At 38.8% G+C, this 6,849-nt stretch overlaps 1 long non-coding RNA gene across 1 annotated transcript; it reads left to right on the top strand.

Moving 5' to 3' along the window:
- Positions 1 to 2,105: 2,105 nt before the first annotated feature.
- Positions 2,106 to 6,524, top strand: LOC307036788. The gene is made up of 6 exons (XR_013807453.1): positions 2,106 to 2,218; positions 3,107 to 3,167; positions 3,910 to 4,057; positions 4,238 to 4,393; positions 4,585 to 4,678; positions 5,290 to 6,524. It is a non-coding gene; the product is annotated as an uncharacterized lncRNA (long non-coding RNA).
- The last annotated feature ends 325 nt before the right edge of the window (positions 6,525 to 6,849 follow it).

Genomic DNA, 6,849 nt, shown 5'->3' with positions numbered 1-6,849 from the left:
TACGGAGCCCTGGAGGGTTCATAGAGAGAAAAATAAATAAAACGTGGCCAAGTTTTACTTTCTCGTTCGCACGAGATACCTTCTCGTGCTTTAGTAACTTGTGCGCACAAGTTACTAAAGCGTGCGCACGAGTTAATAAAGCGTGTGCACAAGTTAATAAAGTGTGGCCTCGTTTTTTTTGTGTGTGTGTGTGCATTTGTTTATGATAGTATTGTTCGTTCCGGTGCACTCCGGCAGGACTAAACCACATCGAGATTAAGATTAAAGGAATTTCTTTCACTTGGGAATACACATAACTATGGAGAACCAGATTTGTGTAAATTACTGTTCGTGGTAATTTGAAAACAAATGCCGGTGGTGTCGGACACACACAAACACACCGAACAAGCACACACAGAGCGAAGCTGAGCACAAACATACACACACATCACGTGCCCCGGTGACAGGACATCTCCTTCATAAAATGAGGGGGAATACTCTGGTAGTTCGATGTGTGTAGAGGTGTGTGTGGTTAAACGTAGCAGCCTCGATCTCTATTCAGCTGTTCCAATGAAGGGAAAGCAGTGAAGTAAACAGTAACGGCTCCTACACACGGCGGCGTGCGTTGTCGCTTGCCGGCGGGGGGGGGCTGAAACTCGACCGACAACCAATCACATGAATCTCCCGCCCCAGACACACAAGCACACGGTTTGATTGGCTAGAGCTTGTACTGGCATATGATTCGATTGGCTGACGCCTCCGTCTAGGCGGCAAAAGTAGAACATTGCTCTATTTTTGCAGCGAGCACCGCGAGAGAAGCTACGCTTTGCTCCCACAATGCAGTTCGGCGAATCGTGACGTCACCCCATTCAAAGTGAATGGGCAAAAGCGTTGAAGCGGCAACGCACGCCGCCGTGTGTAGGAGCCGTAAAAGGCACAGCTCTTTGCAGCTGGTGCTGCTCTTCTCAGATTCTGCTGAGTTACACGTTACTGCCTCCAGTGCCCTGTACGACGAAGCCAGTTCAACAGACCCTGGATATGTTTGATTTACCCGGCTTAACTAACCCTAACAAACGCGATGTCGATAAGCGGTCCTACGAAGCTCGTTATCAACTCAGCAAATCAACCAGGGTTTCTCTGTCCGGCTGAGAGCACGTTCACCTGAAAGGGACGGGGTTAGCAACATTTGACCAATCACAAACATGGAGACGCGTGCTGACAGCGCAGCGTCATACTTCATGAATGAATAGTGTAAATAGCAAATCCTGCTTCGTAGTAAAGGAACCTCAGAGATTTCATAAAGTGAAGGAGGTTTTCCTTCTATAAAACAGCTGTGGGCAGCAGATACCGTGAGTCACGGACAGGAATCCCTCAATTTAAATAAAACGAGGCCACGCTTTATTAACTCGTGCCCACACTTTATTAACTCGTGCGAACGAGAAAGTAAAACGTGGCCACGTTTTATTTATTTTTCTCTCAATGAACCCTCCAGGGCTCCGTAAAGAATAACAAATTAGAAGGAAAAACAGATAAAAACAAATACAGATTTCAGTACTTTGAGGCTCTGAGCCCCATTTCTTTTCCTCACAGACGACAAAAAAAGTCTGACATTATACGATTTAAAATAAAAACAATAATCGTGGCTTGATATTGAGTAAGAACATGTTTTTATTAACCCCACAGCTTCCGGTCTTCCAAGACCCGAACGGACAAAAAAACGTTCTGCAGGCACGAAACATACTACCAATAGAAATACATTGCTTTTAAAATCGTTCTGTGTGACACGAAAAAAGGGGGAAAATCGTGTTGGTGAACACGAATCAATAGATTAAATGTCGTGACTATAACACGAAATGCCGTGAGACTGGGGTGACTACTGACATACTGAAGTGAGCACTGCACTCTAAGAAATGAAATATGGATGTTGTTTGCATTAATTGATTAATTGATTTTTTTTATATTGAAACTACTAAGTAAATGCACTTTTTACAATTAAATCAAGAGACTTTAATTGCATTTATGTAAAAGTTCAACGTTTTGGGATTACATTACCATGTTGTGTTGTATTTAAATGGTAAAGTTATTTAAAACGCACTGATTGTCCCAAAGTGCTTGCCGTACTTTCTCACCACATGCGCCGTAAGACCGGGGACATGCGTCATTTGGATCCTGTGACTTTGAGATGTAGATGACAGAACCGCGTATTGTTCCCTTTCCTGTGCCATCCTGCGATTTTATGGTAAGTTTCTTAAATATTAACATATATTAAACACAAACGGTCCCTGAAACACAAAAGTTGATGTGTATTTTTGATTTCCCTGCTACCAACTGTATACTTTGATGATAGATTTGAAAAGCGGTGCAGCCTAGCTAACAGCTAGCTTAACGGTATATTTTTAATGATGTTCCCTTGCACTTAAAAGTGTTAGAATATGTCACAAAAGAGGTGAAATTTCAAGCTTTGTCTGTAGAAGTCTCAATCGTTATGTATTTAATGATTTTAGCTTGATGTGGTTATAATTAGTAATGTCAGCTTAACTTTTACCTCTGACCAAGTGGAAACGTTTTTTCCCTTCTTTTAAAAAAATGTGTTTTAAAATGTGCTTGATTTAAAGATTTGAGAGCCTGGTTGCAAATGCCAAAAAGGTCATAGTCGGTTAAGGTCTTCTAAGTCTGTTAAAAATAACTTCATCAAGTGTAACGCCCTGAGGGAGGTTTTTTTGTTAAATTGTAAAGCTTATTTGGAAGAAAGGTTTTTCCCATCTGCTGTTGTTGCGTCAACCGGAGCCGTGCTTGGTCGTTACGTTAATTATGTCGGTGAGGAATATCAAAGTGTGAATTATTTAAAGCATGTAAAGGAACGCACTCAACAAGCACATCTTCACTTAAGACAGCTCTTAAATAGACACGGAATTCACCCGACATAATCAGAGAGAGAGAGAGCAAGATTAAATCGTGGTAGTGGCAGGTACTTCCGCCGCAGATGCCACCATTTGCTGAGACTACTGCGGCTGCTGAAGGGGTGTTACTCTGGGTGCCAAGCCAAGCGAATGTTTCTGGCAGTTGCAACATTTTTATTTTTAATGAAAGTTCATTGTGTGACTAATTATCCAACTTTGAATTTCAGATTTCCAAATTGTTGGGGAGTAGCCAAATGTATCGATGAAAGCCGGTGGCTCAAAAGTACAGTAAGTATCCTTCACGTCTCCAAATAAGTTGAAGGCTAAATGAGTAGGATTTGTCAGTTAAAACAAACAATGTTCTAAATTGGCTTCAGCTCGAAGCACATGCCGTGTTTAAGATCAGTGGTGGAATGTAACCAACTACATTTACATTACTGCACAAAGTACAAGTACCACAGAAATATACTTGAGTATTTCCATGTTCTGCTACTCTGTACTTCTACTCAATTATATCTCAGTGGGAAATATTGTACTTTTACTACACTACATTTATTTGACACTTGTAGTTACCTTTTTAGATAATGTTTATATTCACATACATTTACTACTAATTTACTCAGTTCTTTCCCAAATGCGCTCTATATTAACAAATCACAACATTAACACATCTTGTATATATGTAGATTTTTTTATTATAAGAACATTGATTTTTATTCTATAATGATGCAACCCTTTTACAAAAGGCATTCTGCACAAAGTACTTTTTCTTTTGATACTTGATTATATTTGGCTAATACCACTTTGGTGCTTTACCTTAAGCATTATTTTGAACTTGGGACTATAGCAAGTAATGGAGTATTTATACTTTTACTTTAGTACAGGATCTGAGTACTTTTTCCACCACTGCTTAAGATCCAGTAATGGGTTGCTATATCCTGCACCTCACCCTGAATTATGTTAATGTGTGCAATAACAGTTGTTATTTACAGTACATTTTGATCATGAACAAATGTATCTTTTTCTGTAGGTTTTGAATCTGGAGATGCAAACAGTGTACTGAGACTCAATCTACAAGGTACCAATTACTGAAGCACTATAAATTAAAAATCCTTCAGGATAAGCCCTTCATCACTGAGTTCGGAGAGCGATGGCCAGCTCTGTTTTCAGAGACCGAGGTGATTTTTTAAATATTTTAATAGATGCATGTATAAGAAAAGAACCTCAGCTGAACTTCTTTGTTTTGTTTACACCAGTAGATGAACTCCTGTCCTTTCTGCTATGACACTTGATGGATATTATTATAGATGCAACAGCTTTCAACAAAGCATTTTAACCTGTATCACAATGTGTTGCAGGTAAACGCAGAATTCACCCGCATCACCACCGTTCCGCTGCTGCCTACCTTCATGTCTCAACTGGATCGCCATTCGTCTCAGTTGATGAAGGTTTTCAAAAAGAAGGGAGGAACATAAGGATGCAATTTGGGCCTGATCATGGCAGCCACGGACAAGGTATGTAGTTGTATTAAATTGTGTAGTTTTGGCACTGCAACACCATATTCTCTTTATCTCTCTCTTGTTGTCCCTCTCATATAAATATATTTTAACCTCTCTGACCCCCTTCCTTTGACTTGCCAAAAATCAGCACACAAGCATAATCAGTATTCTTGTGTGAAGATTTTGAAAATGTGTTTGTCCCTCAGGATCCCACAGTTGAAACACGATGGGACTGTGTCCTTAAAGCGCTCTGCGTCTACATGAATGAAAGTTCAGAGAGCTTCATAAAGGAATATTTTGGTAAGTTGAAACATAGCCAAACACAGATATATATAAACATTAAAGTAGAGACACTACATACTGATATACACCTGAACATCAGCAGGAGAGGACTCTTTAAAGTAGAGACACTACATAATGATATGCACCTGAACATCAGCAGGAGAGAACTCTTTAAAATAGAGACACTACATACTGATATACACCTGAACATCAGCAGGAGAGGACTCTTTAAAGTAGAGACACTACATACTGATATACACCTGAACATCAGCAGGAGAGGACTCTTTAAAGTAGAAACACTACATACTGATATACACCTGAACATCAGCAGGAGAGGACTCTTTAAAGTAGAGACACTACATACTGATATACACCTGAACATTTGCATAATATGTCCTCTTTAAATTAAAAGCAAAAATAACTACTTAAATAATTGAATTCGTTTTTTATTCAAAGTATTTGCTGCTACTTTGGTTATATTGTTCATGTACATTCACAACTACATGTATTTATTTACAATGGAAAATAATAAAAGGATTTGCTCATTTGTTTCATATTATAAAATGATGTGTGTCAGAGCTAGTTCTCATACTGATAATCATGAATACTATGTTCTAATCCCACTTTAGGAGGTTGAACTTCCAACAACACAAATGGAGCCAATGGTATTGGAACTCTATCTCGTGAAACACGAAGGAGCAGAGCCCGGGGAACCACTTGTGGATGTTGGTGTCATCATCGAGGGTGTTGGAGTGCTGCGAGAGCTGAAATACTTCGCAAATGGATGGGGCAGTACTGCTTGGACTGATTTAAAGCCTCAATCTGAGCTACCCCAAGGAGCTGAAACATACATTTGAATTCATTCAAAAAGTATTGATGTGGTTGGATGGCAACAGACTGTGTCAACCAAGGTGCAGGTTCTGAAAAACAGATTACAAGAGTAATCCCAAGGACAAAATACTGTGACAGAGATAACGTCCAGTTAATTTCCACACACACACACACACACACACACACACACACACACACTTCTGCTTTTGAAAGTTCAAGGCATATGTTCATGTATAACAGAGGCTAAGATTTACTGTAACACATTATGTGCTTGATCAGTATTATGTGATGCATTTCATCTAAGTGTTTGGAAAGACATTAAAAACACCATATTTTGTAGTAAAGTTTTTTTTCATAAAATATTCATATAATAAGTCATTGTTGTAGCTTTTCAGCCCACGTGTTAACTTCTTGAATCACTCGTGTTTCTCGTCACTGTCAAATTCAGCAGCTGTGGGTTTTTTAAGCAAAGACCTTTACAATTCTAATATGTGCACCTACCACCATTGGGCTGTCGGAGTTAAGAGTTTTTTTGTTCTTGAATTGTTGTCACAATTCAGATGGTTGTTTGCAAAAAGCAATGTTATAAGTGTACACTACTGCACTTTGTCTAAAATGAACATTTTAAATAAAGTGAGGGGAAAACAAATTACTGAGTTGTAGTCATTTGAATTACTTATATTGATAGAGCAATTTGGATTAAAGTATATTGAGTGCAAATAACACAATCCTACAACATAAATGGAACTAATTTGTGTTAAGTAATTACAACCTAACTGTGTTAGGTAAATCAGTGCACACTTTAAGTAAATACAACATAATTGGGTTAAGTAAAAACAACAATTTAAGTAAATTCAACATAACTGTTAAGCAAATACAACATAACTGTATGATGTAGAATTTAATTAAGATGCTTAGGTAAGATTTACTTAAATGCAAGAAGTAATTATTAGTTTACTAGTCTGAATCCTATTTACTTAGCCTTGTTACGTGCAACCGGTTGACATAACTGGATTAAGTAAATCTAACATTTCATTTCTTTGAGTGTGCTGAGTAGGTGCAACAAAGATGTAAAGGACATTTTGTGTTTATTCTCAGAATAAATGCCAGAAAACTCACTCAGATGCTTCGCTGTCCGTTTCCTGATCGAAAACAAGTCGCTTACGGTTGTAACCAGACCCCCCTAGAGGAGGTTAGGTCTGACCCCCCACTTGTAAAAAATAGCACTTTACCCCTGCTTACACCTATATGCCCTGAGCTGATTATCGAGCCTTCATTGTAACAGTCGCGGGTACACTGTTTATTTGCGTGTGGGGATTGTTGCAGTAGAAAATTCAACTGTAGCGCCCGGTACATTA

Source organism: Notothenia rossii, assembly GCF_949606895.1.
Source record: "Notothenia rossii genome assembly, chromosome: 4".
NCBI lineage: Eukaryota > Metazoa > Chordata > Actinopteri > Perciformes > Nototheniidae > Notothenia > Notothenia rossii.
This window is presented reverse-complemented; position numbering and strand designations above follow the sequence as displayed.